This window comes from Arachis stenosperma, chromosome 1 (genome assembly GCF_014773155.1).
Source record: "Arachis stenosperma cultivar V10309 chromosome 1, arast.V10309.gnm1.PFL2, whole genome shotgun sequence".
Lineage (NCBI taxonomy): Eukaryota > Viridiplantae > Streptophyta > Magnoliopsida > Fabales > Fabaceae > Arachis > Arachis stenosperma.
In genome coordinates, this window is record NC_080377.1 from 51,393,644 (window position 1) to 51,407,873 (window position 14,230).

Consider the following 14,230-nt stretch of genomic DNA (forward strand, 5'->3'; position numbering starts at 1 on the left):
TTTGGAGTTGTGATGAGCGGATATTTTATACGCTTTTTGGTAGTGTTTTCATATAGTTTTAGCATGTTTCATTCACTTTTTGTTATGTTTTTATTAAGTTTTATTCAAAAATAACATTTCTGGACTTCACTATGAGTTTGTGTTTTTCTATAATTTCAGGTATTTTCTAACTGAAATTGAGGGACCTGAGCGAAAATCTGATTTAGAGGCTGAGAAAGGACTGCAGATGCTGTTGGATTCTGACCCTCCTACACTCGAAGTGGATTTTCTGGAGCTATAGAAGCCTAATTAGCGTGTTCTCAATTGCGTTGGAAAGTAGACATGTTGGGCTTTCCAACAATGTGTAATAGTCCATATTTGTTGGAGATTTGATGGCACAAACTGACATTAAACGCCAGCCAGAAACTCTTTTCTGGCGTAAAACGCAAGAACTAGCACCAAAACTAGAGTTAAACGCCCAAACTGGCACCCAAACTGGCGTTTAACTCCAAGGATGGCCTATGCACGTGAAAGCTTCAAAGCCCAGCCCAAACACTCACCAAGTGGACCCTGGAAGTGGATTTCTGCACTATCTGCACTTAGTTACTCATTTTCTGTAAACCTAGGTTACTAGTTTAGTATAAAAACTACTTTTAGAGATTCATTTAGGAACTTATGACATTTTTTACATTTCATAATGTATCTTCTATGGCATGAGTCTCTAAACCCCATAGGTGGGGGTGAGGAGATCTGCTGTGTTTCAATGGATTAATGCAATTACTATTGTTTTCTATTCAATCACGCTTGATTCTATTCTAAGAAACTCACTCGTACTTCAAAATAGAGAATATGATGATCCATGACACTCATCATTATCCTCAACCTTATGAACGCGTGCCTGACAACCAGTCTCGTTCTATCTAAGCTCAACGTAGTCATTGAGCGACAGCTTGAGTGCGTATCTCTTGGGTCTCTGATCCACGGACCGATCCGTGAGATTAGAACCTTCGTGGTACAGGCTAGAACCAATTGCCGGCATTTCTGAGATCCGAAAAGTCTAAACCTTGTCTGTGGTATTCTGAGTAGGATCTGGAAGGGGATGACTGTGACGAGCTTCAAACTCACGAATGTTGGGCGCAGTGACTGTGTGCAAAAGGATAGAGAGATCCTATTTCGACACAAGTGAGAACCGATAGATGATTAGCCGTGCGGTAGCTGTGCCTGGTATTTTTCATTCGAGACGAGAAATCCAACAGTTGATTAGCCGTGTAGAAACCGTATTTGGACCATTTTCACTGAAAGGATCATACAGCCTGCCATGGAAGGAAGCCATGCGTGTTTGGAGAAGAAGATAGTAGGAAAATAGAGATTCGGACGTTAGAGCATCTCGGGAACCTCAACCTGTTCCTCATTTCTGAATCACAAGTATCATTTGTTTCATGTTATTTACTTTTCATAAACAAAATCATTTTTATCATTAATCTCCTGACTAAGATTTAGAAGATAACCATAGCTTGCTTTAAGCCGACAATCTCTGTGAGATCGACCCTTACTCACGTAAGGTATTACTTGGACGACCCAGTGCACTTGCTGGTTAGTTCTGCGGAGTTATGAAAAGTGTGATCACAATTTCGTGCACCAGAAATCTACCGGTAATGGATAATACCGGCATTCTTAGAAGAACTTATCAATGCTAATGCTTCATCATATGTCTTTTATCCTCATGATTATCATGTTACTAGTATAATTTATACTAGTAAAGCTCATACTTATCCAGTAGTAGTGTAATCTGATGTATCTAGTTTTAGTAATTATCTTCAGAATGATATTTTATTATTAAACTCTGATGAGTCAGCACCAGTTACATGTGGCTCTCCTAGAGTTAGCCACCACATGTTCCCTATCTTGCTCTCCAAGCAAAGGTTTCTTAAGGAAAAAGCAAGAAACACTGGTATTCTAATACATCTAGCTTTAGTAATTATCCTTTCTTGAGATATTTTTACACCAAATTTTAAGATAATGCCTATCCTAACCCCACGTTCTCCCATGTATCATCATTATTATCATTTTTACTTTCTAAACAAGTTAGAATTCGAAAATCACCATGAGAGAAAGTGAAAGAACTTTCATGAAAATTCCATGAACACATGAGCTTCAAACTCCGTTCTTTCTCAAACTAAAACCCCTATCAAAAATCTAATCCAACCAAAGTGTTTACCTCTTCCTCCTCTTCATTTCTACGTCAATTTTCATGGAGTAAATCAAGGTATGATGGCCGCTCCTCCTCCTTGAAGTTTCGACCATGATGAAGAAATCAAGCTAATGATGTTTTCTTCATGTTTTCTCTTAGGATCTCTTGTTCAATCACCATAGGCTCTAAGAAAATATGATTTCTAGCTGCCTTAAGGTGAGAAAAACCTTCTTTTCATCATCATAAAGCTTCAGCCTTCATGGTTCATACGGTTCTAAAGTTGTTTTCGATGTTAAATTAGGCGTAAAAGTGCTTTTGGAAGCTTGTTCTTTGTTCAGTTCTTGGCAGCTGCAAAGGAGGTAAGGTTTGGTAAATTAATCAATGATTGACTATGTTCTTGAAGTGTCAAATCAGATCTTGTCACTTAAGACTTGATTTTGAGTGTTTGTGTGATGGTTTGATCATAAGATCTTGTTGTTTAATGCTTGAAAATCAAGTTTTTTATGGTTCTGAAGTTGCTATTGCTGCTGCTAGAAAATGTGGCTTTCCAGCCATGAAATTCATGATATTTGATGTCTATTTGATGGCTGAAACATTGTTCATTGGTTTGGAAAAAATAAGGTAAAAATTTGTTAATGAAAAGATTGAAAAATTAGCTGAAAATCAAGTGGAAATCTGATGAACTTTTGGGAAAATATTTTTGGTTTTTGGAAGTGATGAGCGGATAATTTGTACCCTTTTTGGCATTGTTTTTAGTATGTTTTTAGTAGTTTTAGTTGAGTTCTTAGTATATTTTTTTTAGTTTTTAGCTAAAATTTACTTTTCTGGACTTTACTATGAGTTTGTGTGTTTTTCTGTGATTTCAGGTATTTTCTGGCTGAAATTGAGGGTCCTGAGCAAAAATCTGATTCAGAGGCTGAAAAGGACTGCAGATGTTGTTGGATTCTGACCTCCCTGCACTCGAAGTGGATTTTCTGGAGTTACAGAAGCCCAATTGGCGCGCTCTCAACGGCGTTGGAAAGTAGACATCCTGGGCTTTCCAGCAATATATGATAGTCCATACTTTGCCCAAGATTTGATGGCCCAAACCGGCGTAGCAAATCAGCCTCAGAAATTCCAGCGTTTAACGCTGGAACTGGCATAAAACTTGGAGTTAAACGCCCAAACTGGCATAAAAGCTGGCGTTTAACTCCAGAAAAGGTCTCTACACATGAAAGCTTCAATGCTCAGCCCAAGCACACACCAAGTGGGCCCGGAAGTGGATTTTTCTATCATTTACTCATTTCTGTAAACCTTAGGATTACTAGTTCACTATTAATAGGATCTTTTGACATTGTATCTGTACCTCATGACACTTTACACGTTTCCTTGTATACTTTCCACGGTATGAGTCTCTAAACCCCATGGTTGGGGGTGAGGAGCTCTGCTGTGTCTTGATGGATTAATGCAATTACTACTGTTTCTTATTCAATCATGCTTGCTTCCGTTCTAAGATATCACTTGTTCTTAACTCGGATGAATGTGATGATCCGTGACACTCATCATATTCTCAACTATGAACGTGTGCTTGACAACCACCTCCGTTCTACCTTAGATTGAGTAGATATCTCTTGGATTCCTTAATCAGAATCTTCGTGGTATAAGCTAGAACTGATGGCGGCATTCAAGAGAATCCGGAAGGTCTAAACCTTGTCTGTGGTATTCTGAGTAGGATTCAATGATTGAATGACTATGACGTGCTTCAAACTCCTAGCAGGCGGGGCATTAGTGACAGATGCAAAAGAATCACTGGATTCTATTCCAGCCTGACCGAGAACCGACAGCTGATTAGCCTATGCTGTGACAGAGCATAGGAATGTTTTCACTGAGAGGATGGGAGGTAGCCACTGACAACGGTGAAACCCTACATACAGCTTGCCATGGAAGGAGCCTTGCGTGTTTGATGAAGAAGACAGTAGGAAAGCAGAGATTCAGAAGATGGAGCATCTCCAAAACCCCAACCTATTCTCCATTACTGCATAACAAGTACTTATTTCATGTTCTGTTGCTTTTCACAATCAATCCTGATAATTTCTGATATCCTGACTAAGATTTACAAGATAACCATAGCTTGCTTCAAGCCGACAATCTCCGTGGGATCGACCCTTGCTCACGCAAGGTATTACTTGGACGACCCAGTGCACTTGCTGGTTAGTTGTGCGGAGTTGCAAAAGTGTGATTGCAATTTCGTGCACCAAGTTTTTGGCGCCGTTGCCGGGGATTGTTCGAGTTTGGACAACTGACGGCTTATCTTGTTGCTTAGTTTAGGACTGTTTTGTTTTTAATTGGTTTAGAGTCTTTTAGTTGAGTCTAGTTTCATATTCTAAGTTTGGTGTCAATTGCATGCTTTTGCTTTTCTTTTAATTTTCGATTTTGCATGTCCTTAGTCCCTTTTTTATCCGTAAAAGTTCTAAGTTTGGTGTCCTCTTTGTGTTTTTCCCTTAAAATTTTCGAAAAATTAGTGTTTGATTTTCTAAAAATTTTAAGTTTGGTGTCTTTTTGTGTTTTTCTCTTTCCTCTTTTCAAAAATCAAATCTTTTTCATAAAAATTTTCAATCATATCTTTTTAATTGCTATTTTCAAAATCGTTTTAATTACTTAATTGATTCAGTTCTCAATTTGCTTTCTTTTTGATTTTCGAATTTTTATTTTAATTTTCTTTTGTTTTATTTTATTTTTTTCGTTTAACTCAAAAAAAAAAAACAAAATTTATCTGTTTGCAATCATTATCATTTCCCTTTTGTCTATTATGGACATAAGTGGGATTGATCAGTCCAAAAGGACTCTGGGGTCATATGCTAACCCCATTACAGCTGCATATGGGAGTAGCATCTGTACACCTCCCATCAAAGCAAGCAGCTTTGAGCTAAATCCTCAACTCATTATCATAGTGCAGCAAAATTGCCAGTATTCCGGCCTTCCACAGGAAGAGCCTACTGAGTTTCTGGCACAATTTTTACAAATTGCTGACACAGTACATGATAAAGAGGTGGATCAGGATGTCTACAGACTATTACTGTTTCCATTTGCTGTAAAAGATCAAGCTAAAAGATGGTTGAATAACCAACCTACAGCAAGCATAAAGACATGGAAACAGTTATCAGAAAAATTCCTGAATCATTTTTACCCTCCAAAGAGGATGACACAGCTAAGGCTGGACATCCAAGGCTTTAAACAAGAGGATAATGAATCCCTTTATAACGCCTGGGAGAGGTATAGAGGTATGCTAAGAAAATGCCCCTCTGAAATGTTTTCAGAGTGGGTACAGTTAGACATCTTCTATTATGGGCTTACAGAAAAAGCTCAGATGTCTTTAGACCACTCAGCTGGTGGATCTATACACATGAGGAAGACAATTGAAGAAGCTCAAGAGCTTATAGACACTGTTGCTAGAAACCAATATTTGTATTCTAGCAATGAGTTCTCTCCAGAAGAGGAAGTCATGACAGTAGTCACTGACCCTAATCCTCAAGAACAGATAATTGAGCTTAATCAACAATTGCTCCTGATGACAGAACAGTTAGCAGAATTTAAAGAGATGCTCTATGAAACTAAAGTTGCTAACAAGAACATAGAACTGCAGTTGAATCAAGCAAAACAGCAAATATCTAAACAGATAACAGAGGAGTGTCAAGCAGTTCAACTGAGGAGTGGGAAGACACTGAATACCACTGCTCAAAAGAGCAAAAAGCCAAACAGGGAACAATTGACAGAGGATAACCAAACCACTGTTCAAAATCCCTCTGAGGACAGTAAGAGCCCAGAGAGGAATGTTATTGGCGTTCAAACGCCAGAAAGGGAAGGAAAGTTGGCGTTAAACGCCCATTCCTTGCCCAGTTCTGGCGTTCAAACGCCAGAAAAGGGAGAGAAGTTGGCGTTTAACGCCCAATCTTCACCCATTCCTGGCGTTCAAACGCCAAGGGAAGATCAGACACCTGAGAGTGCTGACAGTAATCCCTCTAAAAAGGCTTCTTCAACCACTTCTGTAAGGAATAAACCTGCAGCATCTAAGGTTGAAGAATATCAAGCCAAGATGCCTTATCCTCAGAAACTCCGCAAAGCGGAACAGGATAAGCAATTTGCCCGCTTTGCAGACTATCTAAGGACTCTTGAAATAAAGATTCTGTTTGCAGAGGCACTTGAGCAAATACCTTCTTATGCTAAGTTCATGAAGGAAATCTTAAGTCATAAGAGGGATTGGAGAGAAACTGAAAAAGTGTTTCTCACTGAAGAATGCAGTGCAGTCATTCTGAAAAGCTTACCAGAAAAGCTTCAAGATCCTGGAAGCTTTCTGATACCATGCACATTAGAAGGCGCTTGCACCAAGACAGCCCTATGTGATCTTGGAGCAAGCATCAATCTAATACCTGCATCCACTATCAGAAAGCTTGGGTTGACTGGAGAAGTCAAACCAACCAGGATATGCCTCCAACTTGCTGATGGCTCCATTAAACATCCATCAGGCATAATAGAGGATATGATTGTCAAGGTTGGGCCATTCACCTTTCCAATTGACTTTGTGGTGCTGGAAATGGAGGAGCACAAGAGTGCAACTCTCATTCTAGGAAGACCTTTCCTAGCAACTGGACGAACTCTCATTGATGTACAAAAAGGGGAAGTAACCTTGAGAGTCAATGAGGATGAGTTCAAGTTAAATGCTGTAAAAGTGGTGCGCGAAATTGTGATCACTACAACTTCGCACAACTAACCAGCAAGTGCACTGGGTCGTCCAAGTAATAAACCTTACGCGAGTAAGGGTCGATCCCACGGAGATTGGTGGTATGAAGCAAGCTATGGTCATCTTGTAAATCTCAGTCAGGCAGACTCAAAGGGATATAGTGATGAACGAAAATAACATAAAAGATAAAGATAGAGATACTTATGTATATCATTGGTGTAAGAGCTTCAGACAAGTGTATGAAGATGCCTTCCCTTCCGTCTCTCTGCTTTCTTACTGTCTTCATCCAATCCTTCTTACTCCTTTCCATGGCAAGCTCGTGTAGGGTTTCACTGTTGTCAGCAGCTACCTCCCATCCTCTCAGTGAAAGCGATTGCATATGCTCCGTCACAGCATAGCGGAATTCATCTGTCGGTTCTCAATCAGGCGCGGAATAGAATCCAGTGATTCTTTTGCGTTATCACTAACGCCCCGCCCTCAGGGTTTGAAGCACGTCACAGTCATTCAGTCATTGAATCCTACTCAGAATACCACAGACAAGGTTAGACCTTCCGGATTCTCTTGAATGCCGCCATCAGGTCCTGCCTATACCACGAAGACTCCGAAGAATCCAAGAGATATTCACTAAGCCTCAGATGCTTATAGAACAAGAATGGTTGTCAGTCACCTTGTTCATGGGTGAGAATGGTGATGGGCGTCAATCATCACCTTCATCATGTTGAAGAACAAGTGATATCTTGGATAAAGAACAAGTGGAATTGAATGGAAGAACAATAGTAATTGCATTAATACTCGAGGTACAGCAGAGCTCCACACCTTAATCTATGGTGTGTAGAAACTCCACCGTTGAAAATACATAAGAACAAAAGTGATCATTGGTTTCGGCCCCAGAGAGGGAACCAGAAGAACCAAGATGAAAATACAATAGTAAAAGGTCCTACTTATAGAAACTAGTAGCCTAAGGTGTACAAGAATGAGTAAATGACATAAAAATCCACTTCCGGGCCCACTTGGTGTGTGCTTGGGCTGAGCAATGAAGCATTTTTCGTGTAGAGACTCTTCTTGGCGTTTAACTCCAGCTTTTATGCCAGTTTGGGCGTTTAACTCCCAATTAGGTGCCAGTTCCGGCGTTTAACGCTGGGAATTCTGAGGGTGACTTTGAACGCCGGTTTGGGCCATCAAATCTTGGACAAAGTATGGACTATTATATATTGCTGGAAAGCCCAGGATGTCTACTTTCCAACGCCGTTGAGAGCGCGCCAATTGGGCTTCTGTAGCTCCAGAAAATCCACTTCGAGTGCAGGGAGGTCAGAATCCAACAGCATCTGCAGTCCTTTTGAGTCTCTGAATCAGATTTTTGCTCAGATCCCTCAATTTCAGCCAGAAAATACCTGAAATCACAGAAAAACACACAAACTCATAGTAAAGTCCAGAAAAGTGAATTTTAATTAAAAACTAATGAAAATATACTAAAAACTAACTAAAAGATACCAAAAACCTACTAAAAACAATGCCAAAAAGCATACAAATTATCCGCTCATCACAACACCAAACTTAAATTGTTGCTTGTCCCCAAGCAACTGAAAATCAAGTAAGATAAAAAGAAGAGAATATACTATAAACTCCAAATTATCAATGAAACTAAGCTCCAAATTAGATGAGCGGGACTAGTAGCTTTTGCCTCCGAACAGTTTTGGCATCTCACTTTATCCTTTGAAATTCAGAATGATTGGCTTCTTTAGGAACTCCGAATCCAGATAGTGTTATTGATTCTCCTAGTTAAGTATGATGATTCTTGAACACAGCTATTTTATGAGTCTTGGCCGTGGCCCAAAGCACTCTGTCTTCCAGTATTACCACCGGATACATACATGCCACAGACACATAATTGGGTGAACCTTTTCAGATTGTGACTCAGCTTTGCTAAAGTCCCCAATTAGAGGTGTCCAGGGTTCTTAAGCACACTCTTATTGCCTTGGATCACAACTTTATTTCTTTCTTTTTCTTTCTTTTTCTCTTTCTCCCCTTTTTTTTTCGTTTTTCTCCTTCTTTTTCTCTTTTTTTTTTTTGTATTCACTGCTTTTTCTTGCTTCAAGAATCATTTTTATGATTTTTCAGATCCTCAGTAACATGTCTCCTTTTTCATCATTCTTTCAAGAGCCAACAATTTTAACATTCATGAACCACAAATTCAAAAGACATATGCACTGTTTAAGCATACATTCAGAAAACAAAAAGTATTGTCACCACATCAAACTAATTAAGCTAGTTTTAAAGATGAATTTGAAATCCTGTACTTCTTGTTCTTTTGTGATAAAAACAGTTTTCATTTAAGAAAGGTGATGGATTCATATTCATAGCTTTAAGGCATAGACACTAAGACACTAATGATCATAAGACACAAACATGGATAAACATAAAGCACTAAAATTCGAAAAACAGAAGAATAAAGAACAAGGAGATTAAAGAACGGGTCCACCTTAGTGATGGCGGCTCTTTCTTCTTCTTGAAGATCCTATGGAGTGCTTGAGCTCCTCAATGTCTCTTCCTTGTCTTTGTTGCTCCTCTCTCATGATTTTTTGATCTTCTCTGGTTTCATGGAGAATGATGGAGTGTTCTTGATGCTCCACCCTTAGTTGTCCCATGTTGGAACTTAATTCTCCTAGGGAGGTGTTCAGTTGCTCCCAATAGTCTTGTGGAGGAAAATGCATCCCTTGAGGTATCTTAGGGATCTCTTGATGAGAGGGGTCTCTTGTTTGCTCCATCTTCTTCTTAGTGATGGGCTTGAGGTCATGCCTTCTCAGTTGAACCGGCTTTGGATGCCATAAATGGTTATGGAAAAACAAAAAGCAATGCTTTTACCACACCAAACTTAAAAGGTTTGCTCGTCCTCGAGCAAAAGAAGAAAGAAGAGAGTAGAAGAAGAAGAAATGGAGGAGAGGGAGATGGCTTTGTGGTTAGGCCAAAGAGGGGAAGAAGTGGTGTTTTATGAAGGATGGATGTGAGTGGTGAAGAGAAAGAGATGTTGAGGTGATTGATGAATGGGTGAAGAAGAAGAGAGAGTGGTGGGGTTGTTTGGGGATCCTGTGGGGTCCACAGATCCTTAGGTGTCAAGGAAAAGTCATCCCTGCACCAAATAGCATCAAAATCCACGTTTTGAGCCATTTCTGGCGTTAAACGCCGGGCTGGTGCCCATTCCTGGCGTTTAACGCCAGGTTCTAGCCCTTTTCTGGCGTTTAACGCCAGTCTGGTGCCCCTTTCTGGCGTTAAACGCCCAGAATGGTGCCAGACTGGGCGTTAAACGCCCAACTGCTAGCCTCACTGGCGTTTAAACGCCAGTGAGTTCTTCCTCCAGGGTGTGCTGTTTTTCTTCCTGTTTTTCATTCTGTTTTTGCTTTTTCAATGGATTTTGTGACTTCTCATGATCATCAACCTACAAAAAAGATAAAATAACAAAATAGTTAACTATAAAACATTGGGTTGCCTCCCAACAAGCGCTTCTTTAATGTCAGTAGCTTGACAGATGGCTCTCATGGAGCCTCACAAATGATCAGAGCAATGTTGGAACCTCCCAACACCAAACTTAGAGTTTGAATGTGGGGGTTCAACACCAAACTTAGAGTTTGGTTGTGGCCTCCCAACACCAAACTTAGAGTTTGACTGTGGGGGCTCTATTTGTCTCTGATTTGAGGGAAGCTCTTCAAGCTTCCTCTCCATGATGATAGATGGATGTCCTTGGGCCTTAAACACCAAGGATTCTTCATTCACTTGAATGATCAACTCTCCTCTATCAACATCGATCACAGCCTTTGCTGTGGCTAGGAAGGGTCTGCCAAGGATGATGGATTTATCCATGCACTTCCCAGTCTCTAGGACTATGAAATCAGTAGGGATGTAGTGGTCTTCAATCTTAACCAAAACATTCTCTACAAGTCCAATGGAATCTCTATGGTCTCATTTTGAGCCTCAGATTCCCATGGTTCCTCATTGGGGAACTCATTGGAGGCCAGTGGACGTCCAGTGAGGTCTTCCTCAGTGGCGTTCACTGCCTCTTCTTCCTCCCAGAATTCGGCCATGTTGATGGCCTTGCACTCTCCTTTTGGATTTTCTTCTGTATTACTTGGGAGAGTACTAGGGGGGAGTTCAGTAACTTCCTTACTCAGCTGACCCACTTGTCCTTCCATATTCCTAATGGAGGACCTTGTTTCAGTCATGAAACTTTGAGTGGTCTTTATTAGATCAGAGACCATGGTTGCTAAGTTAGAGGTATTCTGCTTAGAACTCTCTGTCTGTTGCTGAGAAGATGATGGAAAAGGCTTGCCATTGCTAAACCTATTTCTTCCACCATTACTATTATTGAAACCTTGTTGAGGTCTCTCTTGATTCTTCCATGAGAAATTTGGGTGATTTCTCCATGAAGAATTATAGGTGTTTCCATAGGGTTCTCCTAGGTAATTCACCTCTTCCATTGAAGGGTTCTCAGGATCATAGGCTTCTTCCTCAGATGAAGAGATCCTCCAGCGGAGCTATCCAAAGACATTTTGGATAGTTCAGAGAGACCATCATAGAAAATACCTATGATGCTCCATTCAGAAAGCATGTCAGAAGGACACTTTCTGATTAATTGTTTGTATCTTTCCCAAGCTTCATAGAGGGATTCTCCATCCTTCTGTCTGAAGGTTTGGACTTCCACTCTAAGCTTACTCAATTTTTGAGGTGGAAAGAACTTTGCCAAGAAGGCATTGACTAGCTTTTCCCAAGAGTCCAGGCTTTCTTTAGGTTGAGAGTCCAACCATATTCTAGCTCTGTCTCTTACAGCAAAAGGGAATAGCATCAGTCTATAGACCTCAGGGTCAACCCTATTAGTCTTGACTGTGTCACAGATTTGCAAGAATTCAGCTAAGAACTGATGAGGATCTTCCATTGGAAGTCCATGGAACTTGCAATTCTGTTGCATTAGAGAAACTAATTGAGGCTTAAGCTCAAAGTTGTTTGCTCTAATGGCAGGGATAGAGATGCTTCTCCCATAAAAGTCGGGAGTAGGTGCAGTAAAGTCACCCAGCACCTTCCTTGCATTGTTTGCATTGTTGTTGTTTTCGGCTGCCATGTGTTCTTCTTCTTTGAAGAATTCGGTCAGCTTCAACAAGAATGCCTTTGTCTTTGTTCCTGCTCATATGAAAGAGAAGAAAACAAGAAAATATGGAATCCTCTATGTCACAGTATAGAGATTCCTTGAGGTGTCAGAGGAAAAGAAAAGTAGAAGACAGAAGTAGAAAATTCGAACTTATCAAAGAAGATGGAGTTCGAATTTTGCATTAAGAGATAGTGTTAGTCCAAAAGTAGAAGGATGTGAGAAGAAGGGAAGTAATTTTCGAAAATTAAGTAAAAGATTTTGAAAACATTTTGAAAAACACTAATTGATTTTCGAAAACAAAAGTGGGAAAGAAGTAAAGTGATTTTTGAAAAAGATTTTGAAATTAGAAATTAAAAGATTTGATTGAAAACTATTTGAAAAAGATGTGATTAAAAAGATTTGATTGAAAAGTTATGGTTTTAAAAAGATGTGATTGAGAAGATATGATTTGAAAACAATTTTAAAAGATATGATTTGAAAACAATTTGAAAAGATATGGTTTTGAAAAAGATTTGATTTTGAAAAGCTTTGAAAACTTGAAAAAAATTTGATTTGAAAACAAAATCTTCCCCCTTGTGCCATCCTGGCGTTAAACGCCCAGAATGTGCACATTCTGGCGTTTAACGCCCAAACTACTACCCTTTTGGGCGTTAAACGCCCAACCAGGCACCCTGGCTGGCGTTTAAACGCCAGTCTGTCTTCTTCACTGGGCATTTTTGAATGCCCAGCTTTTTCTGTGTGATTCCTCTGCAGTATGTTCTGAATCTTCAATTCTCTGTATTATTGACTTGAAAAGACTCAAATTAAAAATATTTTTGGATTTTTAATAATGAGGAATAATCAAAATGCAACTAAATAACAATGCATGCAAGACACCAAACTTAGCAGTTTGTATACTACTGACACTAACAAGATGAGAATGCATATGAGAAACAACAAAACACTCAAGTCAATAGAATTCAAAGATCAAAACAAGGAAATCATCAAGAACAACTTGAAGATTAGTGAAGACACATGCATAAATTCGAAAAATGCAAGAAAAACAGAAACATGCAATTGACACCAAACTTAAAATGAGACACTAGACTCAAACAAGAAATATTTTTGGATTTTATGATTTTGTAAAATTTTTTGTGCTTTTTCGAAAATTAAGTGAAAAGGAAAATAAAGGTATCAAAATTCTTACTGAGAATTCCAGGAATCATGCAATGTTAGTCTAAAGCTTTAGTCTAAAGGAATTAGACATGGCCGGCTAAGCTTCAGCAGGACATTGCATTCAAGAGCTAAATTGATGATGATCAATCAGCTTTGGTGATGATAAGAACATCACTTTGAAACACTAGAATTCACTCTTAAGAACTCTGAAAAATAAAAAATACCTAATCTAAGCAACAAGATGAACCGTCAGTTGTCCATACACAAGAACAATCCCCGGCAACGGCGCCAAAAACTTGGTGCGCGAAATTGTGATCACTACAACTTCGCACAACTAACCAGCAAGTGCACTGGGTCGTCCAAGTAATAAACCTTACGCGAGTAAGGGTCGATCCCACGGAGATTGGTGGTATGAAGCAAGCTATGGTCATCTTGTAAATCTCAGTCAGGCAGACTCAAAGGGATATAGTGATGAACGAAAATAACATAAAAGATAAAGATAGAGATACTTATGTATATCATTGGTGTAAGAGCTTCAGACAAGTGTATGAAGATGCCTTCCCTTCCGTCTCTCTGCTTTCTTACTGTCTTCATCCAATCCTTCTTACTCCTTTCCATGGCAAGCTCGTGTAGGGTTTCACTGTTGTCAGCAGCTACCTCCCATCCTCTCAGTGAAAGCGATTGCATATGCTCCGTCACAGCATAGCGGAATTCATCTGTCGGTTCTCAATCAGGCGCGGAATAGAATCCAGTGATTCTTTTGCGTTATCACTAACGCCCCGCCCTCAGGGTTTGAAGCACGTCACAGTCATTCAGTCATTGAATCCTACTCAGAATACCACAGACAAGGTTAGACCTTCCGGATTCTCTTGAATGCCGCCATCAGGTCCTGCCTATACCACGAAGACTCCGAAGAATCCAAGAGATATTCACTAAGCCTCAGATGCTTATAGAACAAGAATGGTTGTCAGTCACCTTGTTCATGGGTGAGAATGGTGATGGGCGTCAATCATCACCTTCATCATGTTGAAGAACAAGTGATATCTTGGATAAA

At 39.7% G+C, this 14,230-nt stretch overlaps 1 non-coding gene across 1 annotated transcript; it reads left to right on the forward strand.

Annotated features, from left to right (window-relative positions):
• The first annotated feature begins 11,481 nt into the window (after positions 1–11,481).
• LOC130948534 (small nucleolar RNA R71) lies at positions 11,482–11,589 on the forward strand. The gene has a single exon (XR_009073090.1). It is a non-coding gene; the product is annotated as a small nucleolar RNA R71 (small nucleolar RNA).
• Positions 11,590–14,230: the final 2,641 nt, after the last annotated feature.